This window comes from Leiobunum rupestre, chromosome 4, assembly GCF_980474605.1.
Source record: "Leiobunum rupestre chromosome 4, qqLeiRupe1.1.hap1, whole genome shotgun sequence".
In the NCBI taxonomy this organism is placed as follows: domain Eukaryota; kingdom Metazoa; phylum Arthropoda; class Arachnida; order Opiliones; family Sclerosomatidae; genus Leiobunum; species Leiobunum rupestre.
The window spans coordinates 66,841,838-66,862,059 of record NC_143387.1 but is presented as its reverse complement, the minus strand read 5'-3'; the positions used below and the strand labels follow the sequence as shown (position 1 = coordinate 66,862,059).

General features: G+C 37.5%; 1 protein-coding gene and 1 long non-coding RNA gene across 3 annotated transcripts in view; one reads left to right on the top strand and one right to left on the bottom strand.

Moving 5' to 3' along the window:
- ASPP (Ankyrin-repeat, SH3-domain, and Proline-rich-region containing Protein) overlaps window positions 1-20,222 on the bottom strand; it is a 183,469-nt gene that overhangs the window by 104,246 nt on the left and 59,001 nt on the right. The gene's annotated exons all lie outside the window — the stretch shown is intronic.
- Window positions 15,949-20,222, top strand: part of LOC149948808 (uncharacterized) — a 32,557-nt gene continuing 28,283 nt past the window's right edge. The window contains exons 1-2 of the long non-coding RNA XR_016480704.1: window positions 15,949-16,204; window positions 16,332-16,453. This is a non-coding gene — a long non-coding RNA (uncharacterized LOC149948808). The remainder of the gene's footprint in view (window positions 16,205-16,331; window positions 16,454-20,222) is intronic.

Genomic DNA, 20,222 nt, shown 5'->3' with positions numbered 1-20,222 from the left:
AAGTGACAAACGCATGGAACAATATTATAGACTTATGGTTTTAGGAAGACCTAAAAAATTCGCGACGTCAACCTTAATAAAAATGAGCGGAAAAATATAGAGGAATTTATAAATGAGTACACTTAGAATGTCTAAGCGTGGATGAATAAAGTACTGAACCAGAATCATAAGCGTAAATCCAATTTAAAAAATTTGTGCCCAAATAAAACCAAATATATATAATTAATATATTATATAATATTATTATAATATATATTAATTAATTAATTAATATATATAATAACAATATATATGTTTGGGTAGAACTGTTTCCAATATCGGACATAGTGGCGCTGTATGCCTCGCTGCTCTAAAAGAACCAAGAATTTAGATTCGGATTGGGTATGGATTATTTGCCTAAGGTCTAAAGAAGACTATGGTGGTCCTGATGATTTTCAGTAGAAAATGGCGTGGTTTATAGACGAAATTTTCGCTCGCGCGTTTTAGGTAAAAACTGGGATTAATAATAGGACTATTATTAATCCAAGGTTAAAATGTGTTAAGACTTGCCTCGAATAAGCGTTCACAATACCTTTTTTCCTCGTTTTAACCATCTAAATACGTCATTTGTCGGGAATCTAGACCAGATTCGCGAAGAGCCTTATAATTTATCACAGAACTTCGGTGTAATTGGAGTTTCTTAAATCCATTTTCTGGTAAGTCTGTTTTCCAAGTGAAGGACTTTCATTAGAGACGGCGGCCAGACAATCAATTTAAAAATAAGCCCAATGTTTTACATTCGACGTAGTTTAAGCCTAGCTCGTTTTCCTTAGCCTTTGGCATTTCAAGTCTATACTTATACAATGCGTTTCAAAAGGTTATGCAAAAATTTGAAGAAGTTGTAGGAGGTGAGTTGAGAAGTAAGCCTGTTTTTACCATTTTTTCTACGATGAGTTAAAAGAGTGCCAGAGAGCTTCAAAGTGTGGCCTTCTAGCCCCTGGAAGTAGGCTGCCATAAGCGCAAACCCTAGCAACAGGGAAGCGCAAACCCTAGCAACAGGGAAACGCGAACATTATGGTTTGGGTTCATGTGATAGGTAAAAAAGGACTTTGTAAACACAAGCGCGTAGGAACGTTTTGGATTAAGGGTGGTACAGCTTGGATGCTGAATTTTGGCGCCCCCTCATCAGCATCCTTTTTGCGCCCCTTCTAAAACAATTTGGCGCCCTTTACATACCACTTTGGCGCCCCTTTCCGTTTTCGGGGGGGGGGTACATTGTACCCCTGTACCCCCCCGTACCTACGCCACTAAACCAATCGAGGTAGCCAGCGTAAAAGAGTAAACTGAAACAGTATTTAGAGTCCTTTCTGCTTGGTTTTGCGCTTGTTGCAACCTACTTGCAGGGGCTAGTAGGCCACACTTTGAAGCTCTCTGGCGCTCTTTTAACTCATCGTAGGAGAATGGGGGAAAACAGGCATACTTCTCAACTCACCCCCTATAACTCCTTCAAATTTTTGCATAAACTTTTGAAACACTCTGTATAATTTCGTGAAGCAACGCGTAAAAACTCTATTCTACCGCACCTATTTTTCCTCCGATTTTGGCGCGGTTTTAACAAGTATGAACGAGCTTTAACGGCGTCGTTATTAATTCCGAAGAAATGTTTCTCATTTCGCGGCTCAGCATGGCGCTCCTCGCCTGAGATGAGAGATTGCGAGTTAATACGGTATGCAGATGGTCAAATTTAGTTAAACACAGCGAGTGGTAAGCGTCCACCGAGAAGTGCAGTTTTGGCCTACGTCACAAGAGACAAAACGTAACTTGCGAATGTGATAAGGCCATCTTCAATCTTAATTATCTTACTGGCCCTAAAGTAATTCTTTTTAGAAAATTCCTAATATTTTATGTATCAACCATATCAAGAATGTATTTATTTACTCTCAGGGAGAATGAATATGTTGAGACGATCGACGGACACGTTGAGCCCCTACCCCCTTCACGCTAGAGGGGGGGGATAGAAAAAGGAGGCGGTCTTATTTTTTGCGTCCTCGCAGCAGCGTTAATCGCGTCAAAATACGTAATTTTTAAGAACCAATGAGATTGCAGGACGAATTGGATTTATTTTAAACGGAGGAGCATACCGGGGGGCACAACGGGTGGAATTAGAGAAACGCTAAAAATAATCTCAACATATTCATTCTCCCTGAGAATAAATAAATACATTCTTAACCATATATATAATTTAGACTATGGCACTATCAACTTCACACGCAATTTAGACCATGCCAATATTTACCAACTTCACACGCAATTTAGACTGGCTCTATTTATCAACTTCACATGTAATTTAGACTGTCACTATTTAGCAACTTCACACGTAATTTAGTCTATGGCACTATTTATCAACTTCACCTGTAATTTAAACTTCGGCACTATTTAGCAACTTCACACGTAATTTAGTCTATGGCACTATTTATCAACTTCACCTGTAATTTAGACTATGGCACTATTTATCAACTTCACACGCAATTTAGACTAGCACTATTTATCAACTTCACCTGTAATTTAGACTATGGCACTATTTATCAACTTCACACGCAATTTAGACTGGCACTATTTATCAACTTCACACGTAATTTAGACTATGGCACTATTTATCAACTTCACACGTAATTTAGACTATGGCACTATTTATCAACTTTACACGTAATTTAGACTATGGCACTATTTATCAACTTTACACGTAATATAGACTATGGCACTATTAAACCACTTTATTTATAATTGAGACTACGGCGATATTGAACTTCAATTTTGAACTATGTAGGGGTATCAACTTCATACCTAATTTGGACTAAGGTAAACGTGCCTAACACTTGTTGAGATATGTATTTGTTCTCTGATTGTGACATTCGCAGATCCAAAATGGCCCACAAACGAGAAATTTAAATTTAGTTTAAAAATTGACGTAATTGAGAAAACGTTATAAATAGAAGAATAGCCCAAGAGCTTAAGCAGGAGGGTGGTAGAAGTGAATTCGTCAGTGGCGACCCCTGACGACGCGCAAAAGAGGCATTTGAGAAACGGCGCAACAGCGAGCTCTGGCGGCTTCGAGGGCTGTTGAATCTGCAGGCGCTATTCCAGCGAGAATTCTGTTTACACAATGCGTTGATTAAAAGGGGGAGAGCAATAAGGGGGGGATGAATCCGTGTTTGCCGACGCTCGTGAATCGGCAATGCGAGCTCGACGCTGGCAGCCAAAGCTCGCAGCTATCGCAAATCGAGACTCCGCTACAGCTACCTTTGAACGGTTTGGCTCCTTGATGTATAGGCTAATATATCCAAATCGGCCATATCGTCAATTGGGCAGCCAAAGCCTCCCTTTGAAATGGAGAATTGCCAGTTTAACGGGCGCGGAAACAAGCCGTCGACGAGGCGTAAAACCCCAGAACTACCCAAATTATTTCGACGCTGACACCCGGAGATGATCGCCTTCTCATCCTTCAACCCGACAAATATTAGAGACTAGTGCCAATTTGGGAAACAATAGCGGCGCCAGGATTTTTGGGGAGGTAGGCCAACCATTTGGAGGCCCCACCAAAATTATGGAGCCCCCCCCCCTCTCACCACAATTTTTTCAAATCCGTCCACGTGGATTATTTAATTTTTTCGAAACAAGTGGTGAAATGCTTGGGTAAAATGGGTACGCGACGAAAAAATTTTAGTTAATTATTACTAAAAACTGAGTGTGTGTTGATCCTCTTTTGTGTACCGATAAAACTTAACAAATGAGTGGTTATTTACTTATTTCTACGACTGAATTCCAGTCTATCAATTTAAATCCATTCCTTCGGTACTTCGCATGTACATCCCTTACATCAGAACTTACAACTTTAAGAAAATGAATTAATTTGTAAAGATAAAATTAAAGATACAATTTCGATATAGTAGCGCTAGCGAAAAGTTAAAACTAAAAAATAAACTACTGCCAAAGAAAAGTTACTCGTACCTTTGAAAGGAATAAAAACAGCAGTGTCGTTAAGCGAACCACTCGCGTTGAATAATGGAAAATTAATAAATAAATAAATTTTTTCGCAAACAAATTACAGAACTTTTTATATTAAATAATTTGGAGGCCCATATATTAAATTTTGGAGGCCCCTTAAGACGACTTTTGGAGGCCCCTACCAAAATTTCAAGTAGGCCCAGGCCTACCCCGGCCTATTGCTGGCACCGCTACCGTTGGGAAATCGATTATTTTTAGTAATTGGCTCTCGAAAATGAGATTCAATCTGATCTTGACGTGTTTCCAAAGATACTTTTACGTACACTTAAATGGCCAAAGTATCCTTTGAATTTCAGTAATTTCCGCGTGCTAGTATCCAGAATTTGATTGATCGGATCGGTTTTCACGAGGAGGGGTCACGTGAAATAGTTCTTTTTATAAAATAACCTTGGCCATCTTGTTGAAATGTTGCCTTCCCGATTCAGCTGTGGATCCGTTATCTCTCCCACTAAAGAGTTTATGAACTTATTCTCAGGCATTGGCTGAACTATTCCAGGGCAACATTTCAACAAGTTGGGCAAGCGTAAAGACATTTTATAAAATCAACTATTCGGGTCGAATTTCACAAATGATTCTTAGGCTCTTTTTAGTCTTTAAATATTCGCAAAATTTATCAAAGCGCTATTTTTCATTTCGCTTTTTTACATTATCAACATAATTGAAATAAGAATGGCACTTGTAACTTATCCATGATTGCACGCGTTTTTAGACGCAAGTTCTTGAGCGACTTTTAACGCTATTAATTCAGGTGGCCGGGTTACAATCAGTAGGAGGGTGGTGGAAAGCCCTTAGTGCTACGCGAGCCAACAGCACCCTACACTTACTATTACCGTTAACCACTACAAGTTACTTTTGGAAAGGGGAAATCGAAGAACTTGGTGGAAAACCCCTTTAAACAGTGGGGAGATAATTTTCAAACGCAGAAGGAGTGTTTCCGAGTTTTCACCCAGTGCCACAAGCTGGGTTCGAACCTGGCTCGTCTTGCTGCGAAGCGAAAATGCTAACAAATCCGCCCCCACATTTTTTTGCGTTGTTCCCGCTTGTTTGCGTGTTTATATAAGTAGCACCTACACCATAAGTAGTTTTAAGATTGGTCAGTCAATTTCAAATTCGAGAGTACTGTTAAAATGTTGATAGATGTTGATAGTTTTTTTTCCAGAAAATTTATTCCACGATTAGCTTGGTATTGATTTAATTTAATTTTCGTTGCATTTTCGCCTCATTTTGTCGAATCCAAGAGTAAAACTAAACTCTAGACTAGTCTAGAATCAAAACCCTTAAAAGTAATTTATATTTAATTTTTCCGGAAAAAAGTTACAAACTTATGAGCAGAGTATAACCCCTTTCTGTACACCGATTACAAGCGTACGAAACAACGTAGATCCTTTGGTAATGCTAATGTACAGGTTGCAACCGCTAGAGGTTTAGGCAAAAAGTGCTTCCAACCGCCAACTGTTCAGGTTATTCAGGTGGTAATTTTCTGATATTTGAAGATAATCAGCTAGTCAGATCAGGTTAATTCTCCTAAGTTCCTAACCAATATGAACTGATTTGCTATATTTACTCATAAGATTCAATTAGCCGTACAGTTATCTGACTTTACGTTTAGTAAATATATAATCTACTAGTAAACAAACCGAAATAAACCGAAATTAAAATTGACAAGGAATTTAATAGTGTTCGGAATTGTTTATTCATTATCCACAAATTTTCCGATTTATTTAAAAAACGTTGGTAAAAATAATATCATTTTAACTTATTTAATTATGTTTTTTTACGCAACCAAGCATTTATTTGAATAAAAGTGGTATTTATTTAAATAATTGTTTGTATTATTTAAATAATAGGCTTATTCACTTTTGATTATTTAAACATTTTACAATTTTTTTTCAACTATTGGTTATTTAAATAAATATTATTTAAATATAGCCGAGCTTATTTTATTCATGGATAAAAATTAATCAACTGCCGAGCACTAGAATTTAATCAAGTGATATGTAAAATCAATAACTGTGAGGCACCACCTTCGGTCTGTCGATTGGCAATAAATTCCGATAAGTTTAGGGTATGCATTCTAACCAATATCAACTGATCTGACAAAATCTGAGCGGATAGTCTGATATCTGATGTCTCGTAATAACCAAATCGGTTCAGATAACTCAACTGTTACTTGAGCAGTGCCGGATTAAAGACTAGGCCTACTAGACACAGGCCTATGGGCCCCCACCAACCGAAGGCCACCACCACTGATGAAATCAATGGATTTATCTTCGGGACACGCGAGTTTTGCGTTTTTACGCTTTAATTACATAGGCCCCCACCAAATTCTACCTATTGCCCCACCTTCAGTAAATCCGGTGCTGTATTTGAGAATCGGTTGGACTTCAACTTAACAAATCGGAAAGATTTTCATAAATCGGGGCAAAGGTCAAAGGCCAAAATCCGCAGTTTGAATTTTAGCGCGGTGAAAGTAATATGTATTGACAGGAAGGCGATATGACGGGGGCAGGGGCAGTGGCAGGGGCAGACTTAAATAAATAAAAAGACGCTTTAAGGCTCGACCCTTTTATAAGAAAATTGGGGGTCCTATAGCTGTCATTTGATTTGAGAAGTTTAAAGGAGTAATACAAACCGGCGACGAAGCGATGGATTTTCGGGGGAGTCCATTCTCGCGTTCGAGCGTAAATTGAATTTCCCAGTCCCTCCTTTATGATATTATTCCCTTTTCTTTTCATAAAAGGTTTAAAAACAACGCAGCTAGCCACCGTATTAGTTTAGTTTAGCCAGTTTGACACATCGTTGAGACTTCGCAAAAAAACTCACAATTTACGCGCGTTCTCAATCTTGGGTTAGATCCGATTTATTGAAAAGTTTGACAAACTGTCTCTCAAAAGTAGCCAATTTTGAATCGCTCAAGCGGTATTTTCCACACGATTGATTTATATTGTTTATACAAGCTTTTCAAAGGTATTAGTTAATTTTTTTCCATTTCGACGTTAATATATTTGGTATTAAAAGGATAAATATAATGGAAAATATCCCAGTCCTTTAGTTGACAAAACCACTTGAAGTCTACATTATCCTCATAAGTCTATAAAATTTTCCTTTAAGTATGACTATATCCAATGTCGAAATAGACTCCAATTGGAATCAATACACATTCAGTTTGAATCCCATAAGTGAGTTTCAATAGTATCTGATACACGCGCAGCTAGACGAACAAGCGGACGATAGTGGTACTTTGACCTCATACCCCTGTGACCTATGACGTCAGCTAGACTTCCCTTTGTTGTGACAAGTACCGTAATAATTTAAAGCCGATAGATGGCAGAGTGGTTTATGAAAGCTAGGAGCAAGAAACGCAGCATCCCACACAAGGAGAACGCAACCCGTCAAAAGTCGTGCATTTTCTCGCGTACATTTTTCATTGGTTAGACGCTTTAGCGCCTGCTGCCGTCGGAAGGGGAAAATTCGGAAATTGTCTTCCCCCCTGGCCGTAAAACGTTCAGCGCAAATGCTCATCCAATGAAATTTGTACACAACACTGCGTTAGTGTGTTTAAAGGCTAGCTGCGTTGCTCCTAGGTGGCAATAATGTTAAGTTGTGAACTTGTGACGAATAATATTTGGCCAACAATTTTTCCGTTGTTTTATACTGAATATCACCAAAAGTTAACCACCAGTGGAGTCAAAGAAACGTCACGCGAGTCGCGACAAGTGTTAAGTCACACCAACAGCAATATAGTCGTATTGTTAGTAACCATTTATTTGGAACTTACTTTCTTGCACTTAGGCTAAATGGTGAGGTGTATGTATGGTTATATAAGATACTTTGCCTGAATAACTGAGGAGCGTGTGGTAATTGAACGATGAAGCCCCACCACATTGTAGCCGAGAACAGCTCACCTTGATGCGACGTTTCCTGCGAGATGGATTAGTCGAGGGGTCACTTTTGCGTGTTCTGCACGATATCCCAACTATATCTCTGGGGGACACATTAAAGACTTGGTTCGCGACATTGATGACCTACGACAAGGAATAATTGATTCTTGTGAAAATATCCGTTATATGCCTGGAATCTTCGAAGGGGTTCAATAATCATTTGTAGGTGATCGTTTCGAACAATTTTTGTAATTAAACTAAATTTCTACGTGGTTCATGACATTTGAAATATTAAAAGATCCCCAATTTAATAAGGAACTTTCATTTAAACAACGGTGACACTTGGAAACACCTTCGTTTTACGTAAAATGTAATTTACGCACTTACCCTACTTATTCTAATTTAATATCGCACTTTATAGAGATAGTTTTCTTATCTTTTTCGATAAAAAACAAATGCTTGGTAAAACGAAACAATTTGATCCAAGGCATAATAGAAACTGCACATTTGCTCGTTTTTAAACGTTTTGGACGACGATTTTTGAGTGCCAATTACTCGGAAGTAATGAATTTTGAGACCCATTTTCGACTCAATATGACCCAAAGAACACGTTACTTAATTTTTGACATGCTTATCCTTAACACCTTGATGTATAATGGTTTTAAGCTTACCAAAGAATATAATATTATTTTAGCCAAAGAATGTTTGACCTAACCAAAGAATATAAACCGACAGTACTTTGGTAAAAAATGTGGAAAACGGCAAAAAAAGGTAACGTGTTTAAAGGCTAGCTGCGTTCTCCTTGTGTTTGTTGCTCCTAGTTGAAACTAACTTATTCTATTAGAATCAAATATTTTCGATCGGATCGGAATAAAGTGGAATTTCATGTTTTGTTAATTGGATCGAAGGTAGCTCATTTTGGATGGGAATTTTCGATCAAAGTCGAATTTGGATATAATTTCGGAATAAAATTTTATCCATAATTTTCGTAATGATAAATATTTGTTTGATAATGTATCGTGTATCGCTCTCAGTAAAAACTTTGTTTATGATAAAAAGTCCAAGTTTAATTTCAAATAAATAAATTTAATTTAATTTAGTTTAATTTCAAATAAATAAATTTAATTTAATTTAGTTTAATTTCAAATAAATAAATTTTATTTAATTTAGTTTAATTTCAAATAAATAAATTTTGCGAAACGTTTTCGTCACTATAGTTTTTAATACATAAATTTCAATAGACGAATTAACTTAAGTCATAAAATTACCGGAAGTAAATAAGGCTAAAGTTTCCCCGAGATTTTAAATTGACCGAATTGCTATTTCTATTTTATATTTTCAATGGAATTTATTACCATCAAAACACTACTACTAACGACATACCTAAAGGCGGTTTATAGTATTATTTTAATTTAGTTTTGTTTAATTAAAATAATTGATATGAAAATTATTAATTTTAAACTTTCGACGTAAAAACGTCTAGCTTTTCTCCGCGATTTCACCAACAAGTAACTGGTAAAATAAATTGTAATTAATTAGGAATAATACAAAAAAAAACGAAAAAAGTCATTCTGAAAAAAAAAAAGAATAGAGCTCCAAATCGCTCACTAATTTAAATGAAATCTAAAGTGGGGAAAGGTAGCCCGGTCTTTCGCAAAATAATTAATTGCATTATTTCGCAAATCCATCTTCGTCGAACCGAGACAATCACCGAAATTTGCATCCGCAACAAACTCACTTAATTGGAATTGCCAGAACAGAACAAACAAATTAAAAAAAGCCACCAAAAGAATACCGAAAAAAAATAAAATAAATGAGAAAAAGGCGAGTCAATGTATCGGAGCAGAGCGAGAAGAATCCTGTCAAGTATAAGCCGGCAATCAGCTACATTTTATTTCTACGGATTAATTTACGGTCGGTTTGAATAGGAACGATAAAGCGCTACGGAGAACCTCGTTCAAGCAACGGGATTAATTTTATCTCGGATGCCGAGCGGAAAAAAAAGAAATAGGCGCGAACGGGACAAAGCCTTACTCAACTGGGCCATCACCCATCCTAGCCGCCCCACCTACTCGCCCCACCTACTCGCCCACACGACCGACTTTTCTATAGATTCACAACCCTTCTACGTCTTTTCCTTTGATCTCTCCGACTTTTTCTCTAGCAGCGTCCCGGTTTCCACATCGGCCCGTTAGTAAAGTGTTTCGTGGACCAAAGTGTATTAGCAAAAATAAGATAAATAAAGAATCACCGCCTCTTTTGAGTAGCGCGTCTTTATAAATGTCTTCGGATGCCGAAATAATCGAGTTGGCAAACAACCTAGTCCAAGGACGGTGGCTAGGTTTCGGCGTAGTTTTCAATTATTATGCCTCGTAATTAAATTACATTTACAATCAAGTCTTGATTAAATTCGATTCAAAAATCGATTCCATTATAGCGGTATTTCACCACAATTTTGAGGGTGGGGTTAGAAAATCACGTGTTTAGGGAAGCGAGAAGGTATATCGAAGTCACGTGAAAGGGAGGAACTATTTAAAATTTCGTCCGGAATTTCGCAAACGATTCTGTGGCCCTTTAACCTGGAGGAATGAAGTGGGGAAGTAGTGATTGGGCGGTGATTTTGGTTTCACCTCGGAATCGGGGTTATTTACACCACGCGCCATCTGTGATTATTTTATTATATTATAAAAATGTCGAAATAGTGTATAGTTGCTTCATTCCAACAGATGGCGCGAGGTGTAAATAGCCCCGATTCCGAGGGCGAGGCTTCGGCGTTTCCCTAGAGCCGCAGGTGAAACCAAAATCGCTACTGGCCCACTTTATACCTCCAAGCTCTAACATCAGGAGCCAGACTTTTGTTATTATGTTTTTATCACGCGTAATTTCAATGCGCGCAATATAGATACTCTGACGTTGCTCGTGACATTAGATCGAGCTCGTTGACGCTAAGCTGTGACGTAAAGGACAACATCTTATCGCTAAGCTGATCCTCCTTTATGAAATCAACTATTCCCATAAATTATCTTAATAACGTTTAAGATTAATTTTCGGTATTATAAACATGTCTAACAGAAACTAGACACGATACGCTCAAATATTAATAAAGCCCTTGTTAAAATAACACTGATATTTCCGAGCTACAAACTCTTAGAGTCAGTATAAACGCTGGCTTTTCGGCATCAGGTGAGAGTTTAGCACCTCTGAATATCTCTGTTACAGAGTTACTAGGCAAGGGTTATCTATATGATTGAAGTGACTCAAATGGTGAAATATTTGTCATCTTCGTAGGTATAGCGTAAGTTAACCGATTTGAATTAGTTTTTTGGCCTTTGTTCGCCCAAACGTCTTGTTGATTTTGTACGCGTACGACGTTGCCGGGTTTAAATTTCCCCAATTGCTTCTGTTTCGACGGTTTCCTCTCTTGTTTTTCTTTCTGAAACGTTGGCAGGCGTGTTCTCAAGAAACGTTACATTATCAGTTCCGCCGGTGATTTCCCCCCGTCCAACGGCGTGTTCCTGTAGCTCAACAAGCCCAGTTGAACATCTTCGTTGGAGTGCAGTGCTTTCTTTAATATCCTCTTCGCAATCTGGACCCCTTTTTCCGCAAGACCATTCGGCTGCGGATATTTTGGACTTCACCTCGTTGGCGCAAACCCATAGCTTCTTGCGAAATCTTGAAACTCCTGAGAGTCGAACGGTACGTTGTCGGACAAGACCTCCTGCGGAATGCCATGGCGGCCAAAGATTCTCTTCAGGCTACTAATTACGACCTTCACCGATGTTGTCTTCACTCGCTCCATTTCGATGTAGTTGGAATATGCGTCTATGACAACCAGAAAGTTGTTGCCTGCGTGATGATATAGGTCCGTGGCGACTCGGTCCCACGGCTTGTTCGGTGTTTCTCTAAGTATGTACGGCTCTTGTTGTTGGGCATATTGGTACATGTTACAAGTGGAGCATTTCTTGCATTGATCTTATATCACTATGTTGAGATTTGGCCAGTATACTGACTGTCGATGCCCAAGTGTTCATCGTGGATGACTTTTAGTATGTGCTCCCTTAATATTTTCGGAATTATGATTCTAGAGCCTTTCAAAATCAGACTTCTGTGAGTTCGTGTCTGATGCTGGCGTAGCTTGATATTGCTCTGTTGTTTGATGTACACCCGCCCTGTATCTGCTGTCGGATATCCTTTCCGGTTTCAACCCTGAGACGTTCCATCATTTCTTGTCCGAATGGGAGTGATTTGACCACCGAGTTGATATGGATCTCGGTTTCTTGGCCAATTTTATCGTTTCTCCCCGGGCTTCAACGGAAGGCTGGCTCTGGATAGAGCGTCTGCAAGGACTAAACATTTCCCCGGCGTGAATATCTTCGTAAAGTGGTATCTCATCAGCTTGATAAATAGTCTCTGGAGGCGAGGTGGGACTTCCGCCAATACTCTCTTCTTCATGGCCAGCAGGGGTTTGTGGTCGGTTTCTAGGGTCAGCTCCTTTCCATAGATATAATTGTGAAATTTCTAACACCCGAATACAAGGCCCAGGCTCTCCTTCTCAATCTGCGCGTATCGGGTTTCCGCCACGGTGAGGGTCCTCGAGGCGTATGCTACTGGGCACCAATCGTCCCCATGCCGTTGCATTAGTACTGCTCCCAGACCGTCTTTCGAAGCATCGGTCGAAATCTTCGTTTCATTCCGTGGGTCGTAGTACCGTAGTACTGGAGATTTCGTCAGGATCTCTTTTACGCGCCTCCACTCTTGGTGGTGTTCCGGGAGTATTTGTAGATCATCTATGTCCTTGCGCTTGAGGCTACGTAAATGCGTCGTGTGTGCTGAGAGGTTTGGAATGAACTTCACCACAAAATTGACAACTCGGAGTGCACGCTGAGCCTCTGCCTTGGACGCATCTCCAGTATCGCTGCGACTTTCCTGGGGTCCGGCGCTACTCCCTTTCTCGAGATAATTTTTCCCATGTACGAGAGCGCCATTATGAGATCATTGTCACCTTCCCCGACGTTTTCCCCCAGACCAGAACATCGTCGTGTAGTGGCCTTGTGCCGGATACGTAGTCAAAGATTTGGCTAAAGTGTTTGAAGAAAATTTCCAGCACCGAAGCAATTTAGAAAGGTAGCCTTTCGAAGCAGTATCTGCCAAACGGAGTGTTGATTGTTGAAGGTCGTAAGCAGCTCACTCTCCGGAATTTGATAAAAGCCAGATGCCCCGTCTAGCTTGGAAAAGTACTTCTGCTTCAATGTCCAGGGGTATGATTATACGTTACAGAAATAAGTACGCGGATGTCGGCTGCCCAATGCTAACCAATACATTTATATAAAAATAAAAGCACCTAAATAAAATATACACGACACTAATATAAACTGGGCAAGTAAATGAAATTCTTTTCGTGGGAATCACGTGCGGGAATAACGTGGGCTCTCTCTAAAATTAATTTAAAGCCTTTGGCTCACCAAAGATGATTAAAGTCTGTTCACTCAATCGCTGGGTCGGTGTCAGAGGACCTGTAATTTGTTGTTGCCTGGCGACATCGGATATGTTCTGGCTCCAGCTGACTCGGAATCTACTTCGCTTTTGAAAGACTTTTATAATTTAAACTTCTTTTAACTCCGCCTGATACTCGGCCAGAACTCTTTGTTCACAACCTCGACCTTTTTGACTTAACCCGGGACTACTCGTCTCCGGAGTCCGGACTCTTCCTACAAGTTCCACTCAGCAACCATGATGGACTCTGACTTCAAATTGCCCAACTGTTCGGTTTTGTTCCTCGGGGATGTCACGTGAAATAATTTTAGTTTAAGTTAAATTTTGAAGATCTTAATTCTTCGGTTGACGATTGGCGAAGGTGAAATGTCAAAAGAAGCCTTTGAGAAAATTGAGAGGCGTTTCGTTGATAGGTTTTTGGGTGAAGTATAATTGTATGGAAGAACGCTAGTAGTTTATAGTCGGTAGTAGAAATTGGTGACGGCCGGTGACACGTGGGGTACCACCTTTTGTCATTCAAATCGGTTAACTTACACTATACCTCGAAGTTGACATTTAAAACATTACGTTTGTAAAAAAAGTCAGATGCGAATATCGAAGAATAGAGAGACCGAGCGGGGTTCGGTGGCGCGCAATAGGGCAAGAAATGGTTACCGCGGGTAAAACAACGTATGTATAGAGGAGAGCCATTTGAACACAAGTTGGGGTAGTAAAACTTTCGCGAACGATAAAATACTTTTGTAAGAATAAGACACGAATGATAAAGAAAAGTAAAAGTAAAATTACTAAGGGATACTGAGAATGCTATCTGTATGTGGGAAAATATACGAAAAGCTAAATTGAAGTTTCGACAGCTGTTTTAAGAAATCAATGGTGACGTTAAGAATATAGAAAACTTAAAAATATTTTAATAAATTAAGATTCATAAAATTAAGTGTTGCAATGTGAATCTAATCACCTGGAATATTTCACAATAGTTAAATATTTAAAAGATTGTAAATATAGAGGATAGAAGAATTTTTGTTATATCTATAATTATAAGATGATATTTTACGTTTTGCAAATCCCCTTGGTTCAGCTTAATCTGGCCACGTCAATGGTTAATGTATTAAGTCGTATTGAATAATTTTAAAAAATGGGATTAAGTAAGTGCCAATGAAGGACTGAAAATAGAGTAAAATGGACAAAAAAGAGTGAAATAAATACTTAAACACTCCACAAAAGTACTGAATTTGGAGAGCAGAAGGTTTGGATATTGGAAATTTTTTAACCACTTTAGAGGCCTAAGAGTGTACAAATGCTATTCCTTTTCTATATTTTCCATGATCAAATCACGTCAGGAATAACTTTCCTTCGAATGCTGTAACTGACATTTGTTCGCTTCAGTGAGGGTTCGATGTTTATTTAAGATTTCAGATTCAATAAAACGTTTCGTTGATATTAAGGTGAAATTAAGATTTAGCGAGGTGGCCATCCTGTTTCGGACGGCCAAATTCATCGCTTGGCGGCTCCCTTTTCTCGCCTTTTGGGGGTTAAACCTCTGAAGAAATTTTGTTAAATATTCGCATGAGCGCCTCGAAATTGCAAATTTTCGGATGCGGCGTCGGGAAGATTTCCTCCGAAACCGAAGAATTTTGCGGAGATCGCGTGACAGCGAAGAGAAAGGCTAGCTTTGTACTATAGAAATCAATCGAAAAGAACCGCTTTCGCCGTTTCCTCTTCACTGACAAGATAGGAAGGGACGCGAGCGATTTCGATACGAAGGGGGCGGGGAGGAATAAGTGCGCCAATTTAAGAGCTAAAAATAATAAAACATTCCAGTGGGGTGTTGTACCAATCAAATTGTAGCTAACTTGGAATGTTTCAAGCACACCCTATCACATTTATAGTCAGGAATTGCTAAATATAATACGATCCAGTTAACAAAACGTCCTATTGTCTTTTTACGATTTTAGAAATAGCGCCGGAAGGTTGGGATAAGTATAATTTTACAGAAACAATGTACGTTTGGAATGTCTGAGAATTAATTGACGTTGAGTTAAAATATCGCCTTTAAACCACGCCCATTTTCCATGAGGATCATCAAGACCACCATTTTCGTCCTTGGAATTTCCAAGTGGATACATATATACTCTCCTGTAGACACTGAAATGAAAAATTCAATAACTGTTTCGAGAAAATTAAACTTTATCAGCTTGCTAGAAATAAATATAAGATTTCGTAGTCTCGGTAATTTCCTAACATCATCCAAAGCCTGTAGAAATAAAACTATAGACGTTTGGTCAATTTTGTGTACACTAAAATTGCATATTTTATTTTCTTTAATAACCGCGAGGTGGAGCCGCATTCATCGAAGAGCCGCGGGCGGTCGTACAAAAATATGCAAGAGTCCTACAAATGCTAAAAATCTAGGAAAAATGAAAGCAAGCCTTGAGAAAGAGAAAACACTCCGAAATAGAACTGAGACTCCCAGAACTAATTAAGAGTCCTGGTGGTTGGTGACGCCGGATTTTGGGCGAGGCGCGTTCAAGCGGAAAAGCCTGAAAGAGTAGGAGGTTGAGGAGGCTCAAAAGTACGCCAGCAAACGTCTTGATAAGTGCGCGCCGCTTCGTCTCGAGAAAGACTTCAAGACGGAAAAGTTTTCAAAGCAAAAGACGCGAAAATAAAGAGTCACCTTCTTAGAGCCACCCTCTAGTCTGCTCCCTCGCGGATAGAATTTGAATCAAACCCAATTTGAATGACAATTGAATAAGAGCTCTCGAAGAATCTTCAAACGAAATGTTTAGGTAAACAGAAGAGTTTCTCCCGGCGTTTGTCTTGATTGCAATCTCATTTGGACATATCTCTTTAATAACCCGCGTGTATGTGATAAATACTTATAATTGTTTTATTTAATAATATATCTTATTGTAGGAAGGGGTTGCAGGTGCGTTATTCTATTTGTTATCCGGTAGATGGGGCTATTTCTATATAGACGGTCATCCTCAAACGAAAAGATCCTTTTGACAAAATCTTTTACGCAAATAAGGACTAAAGTGAGTGAACCAGATCCTTACACATAATTGGTTGAGGTCAAAATAATTATTTCGAGTTATTTGAAAGTATCATTTAATTTTGAACCTTACTATAAGGGTCCCTATGAAAGGTTATCGCTTAGGGTTATAGATCAAACAAGGACGTTCCATCGTCTTTAATTCAAAATTGGAAACTTCTAATTACCAGAAAAGTATTAAAGATATAAATGGAGAAATTTGTTCAGATTTTTATTTTTGTATAAAAGAAGCTAAATGCTTATTGAGGGTCATATATCATTACGAAAACCATTCTACAACACGTAAAAAACAGTTTGGATCTACCTGAAATTAAAGCCTTAAATTCACAAATACCATTATTACTATTTAAGTGTTGTATGTACAACCAATGGAATTTAAATCTATATATCGGTCATCAGCTAAATGTCATTAGCTCTGATAAATCGCCATTACCCACTGTGGTCATATTTTTACCAATAAAGCGCTTTTATTCCAAATTTATAATGAACCGTGCACCTCTTCTAACCTTCTAAACAATGTGCTCTCTTTTGCTTATGCAGGTAATGCATTTTAATGAACCTCACTTAAAATCATTACCAGCCTAATCGATAAGATATTTAAATTTATAATATTTTAGTAGGCAATCAAAACATGGAATACATCCGTTAATTAATAATCAGCTAGGCTAACACCCAAGGCACCACCTTAGGCCTAAGTCATCAAGCGACTTTTAAAGCCATTAATTTTGGTGGCCGGGTTACAAGGCGTAGGAGGGTGGTGGCAAGCCCTTCACACCACGCGGGCCAACAGCTCCCTACACTAACTATTACCGTTAACTTCAACAAGTTTTTATGGAAGGGGAACCGATGAGCTCGGGGGAAAAGCCTCTTTAATTGTTAATTATTACCTTAATTTAAGCTAAATTAACTAGGTCTAGCAATCAATTCGCAAATTCATACCGGCTTCTCAGAAATTTTCCAAAAAGTATTAATACATAGAGCTCCCTTTTTTATAGTATTTGCATAGAAAATATAGAAGAGGAATAGCAACTTCCATATTAACAAGGCTTTATTATCTCAAGCTTTTAACACCAGGGGTTTTGAACGATTTACTTTCGGTTAATACATATTTGAATAGATGAGGCGTAAGTATTATTTAGTAGACTTGGTTTGACATGAGTATCGATTGTAGTGGACTTAAAAGCAGTCAACCAAAAATATTTCGTACAATGACCCTATTTAGCTACTTAGAATTGAAGAAGCAGCTAAAGAAAGCTTTTCAGTTGAGGTAAATAAGCCTTTGTTATATTGCTTCGTGTATGCCAAACCGCTCCATTAAGCCATACTAACATTAGTAGGTCAATAATAGACCAAGCGCCTGTAGAAGTGTTCCACACGCGGCACACCCATGTTCAGAAAGAAGCTAGCCACCAGGGGAAAATGGATAAATAATATAACGGTTTCCTCAGGAAGTTCGTGTACGTTAGGAAACGTCGCGTAGAAACAGCAATCGTTAAATATAGCCCGAATTTCCATGTAAACAAAAGAAATACGTTGCCACGAACGAAAAACCAATGGAAAGAGACTCGCAATACTCACCGAAAATAACGGAAAAAATAAATAGTAAAAATAGAACGGCGGAGATAAGAGTCCGCGTTCGGAGACCCGGCTTCCAGATTAATGGTGGAAGCTTTTCTCTACTTTTTATGTTTTTTCCCTTTTGTTTCTTAGTACGGCGCATCATAGATGCCGCCGGAATTATACTCGGATATAAGCGACAAATATTCTAAATTTCATTATGGTTGACACCATTGGCGAAGCTGTGCTTGGATACTGGCAAACGGGCTACCAAGGCTTAGAGGGAAAGTACCTAGAGCGCTTAGTCGCTGTCTGTTCTAGTAGTTTGGATCCTTTTATATAGTGGGACTGGAGGTTAAACTTAAAAGTGTACCATTAGAATTAAATTAATTATAAATTAAAATTGGGAATTAAATTAATATTCGATTAAAATGAAGAATTAAATTAATATTCGATTAAAATGAAGAATTAAATTAAAATAGATAATTAAATGAAGAATTAAATTAAAATAAATAATTAAATGAAGAATTAAATTAAAATAGATAATTAAATGAAGAATTAAATTAAAATATATAATTAAATTAAGAATTAAATTAAAATAGATAATTAAATTAAGAATTAAAATAAAATATATAATTAAATTGAGAATTAAATTAAAATAGATAATTAATTAAATTAATATTAGATTAAAATTAAGAATTAAATTAATATCAAATTAAAATGAAGAATTAACTTAATATTAGATTGAAATGAAGAATTAACTTAAAATTAGATTGAAGTGAAGAATTAACTTAATATTAGATTGAAATGAAAAATTAACTTAATATAAGATTGGAATGAAGAATTAAATTATTATAAAATTAAAATTACGAATCATTTTAATATTAAATTAAAATTAAGAATTATTTTAATAATAAATTAAAATTAAGAATAAGTTTAATAATAAGTTAAAATTAAGAATAATTTTAATAATAAATTAAAATTAAGAATAAGTTTAATAATAAATTAAAATTAAGAATTAAATTATTATAAAATTAAATTTAATAATTAAATTATTATCAAATTAAAATTAAGAATTAAACTATAATCAAATTAAAATTATGAAGTATATTAAAATAATTACATTAATTAATATTAAAATATTATTAGTTTTTCACGAATGCAGATGGCGATGTAAGCGCCGGATTGCATTTTTGCCTGTTGGCAACTTGTCCTAATTCGTTCTGCCTTTCAGTTTCACTACACTGAGGACAAATTTCGGTGTTGAAAAATGCTTCCTTTCGCATTTAGTTTAAAATAAGGTTACTTTTCCGGCAGTGGTTTTTTTTGACGTTATCTCTACGAACGCGCCGTAAAAATATAAATAAACTTGAGAAATTTCTCTCTTAGGTGTTGGAAACAAAGACATTTACGCTTAGCTTATTTTTACAAACCCCTCTACCCCGTCCGGGTCCTAAAACAATTTGGGGCGGAATAGGATGGTATAAGATTTACAGTTAGATAGTAATTAAGGTAAAAGGAAGAAAATGATTTACGAATTTTTTCCCAACACGACCATAAAGCAGACGACGTCATATTTAAAAATGTAAATGAAAAAGGAAATAAATGTAATCGTAAAACTTTTACATTTTTTTAACAATCTTTTTGAATTATTCGATTTTGGGAATAGTCTAGCAGCGCCTACAGCTAGTCGTTAAAAGGTCAACGCCGCTTACGCAGCGCCGCCTATGTACACTTTTATTTTTTTTTCGCTTAAAAACTTCAACTTCACTTAGCCGTAATAAAAAATATATAAAAACTCAAATCATTCGTCATAAAAAAACGGGTGTATAAAAAAAGGTCCGAGGTGCAATTTTTTAGGGGTGCGCGGAACTTTTCATCAGGGCAACTTTAATAACACGCCGATCCTGTAGTACTGACACTCCCCTCTCCCTTTTACTATTTTCCTCAATTTTCTTTTTTCTCTATCGCAGCCTTCTATACATTATGCATTACCTCACATAAATCAATATATAAAGAGCTAAGAATTGATTTGACAGTCTGGATAGTGTTAAAGAGGGGCAAACTGTACCCCCATTTCCGATTTCCGTAGCATTGTCGACCTTATAAAGTCTGTTCTATCTCGGCTACGCAAAGAGAGGCAACTTTCGTAGCGGCGAAGTCCGCTCCTGAAGATAGCCAGTTTGCCCATGGTT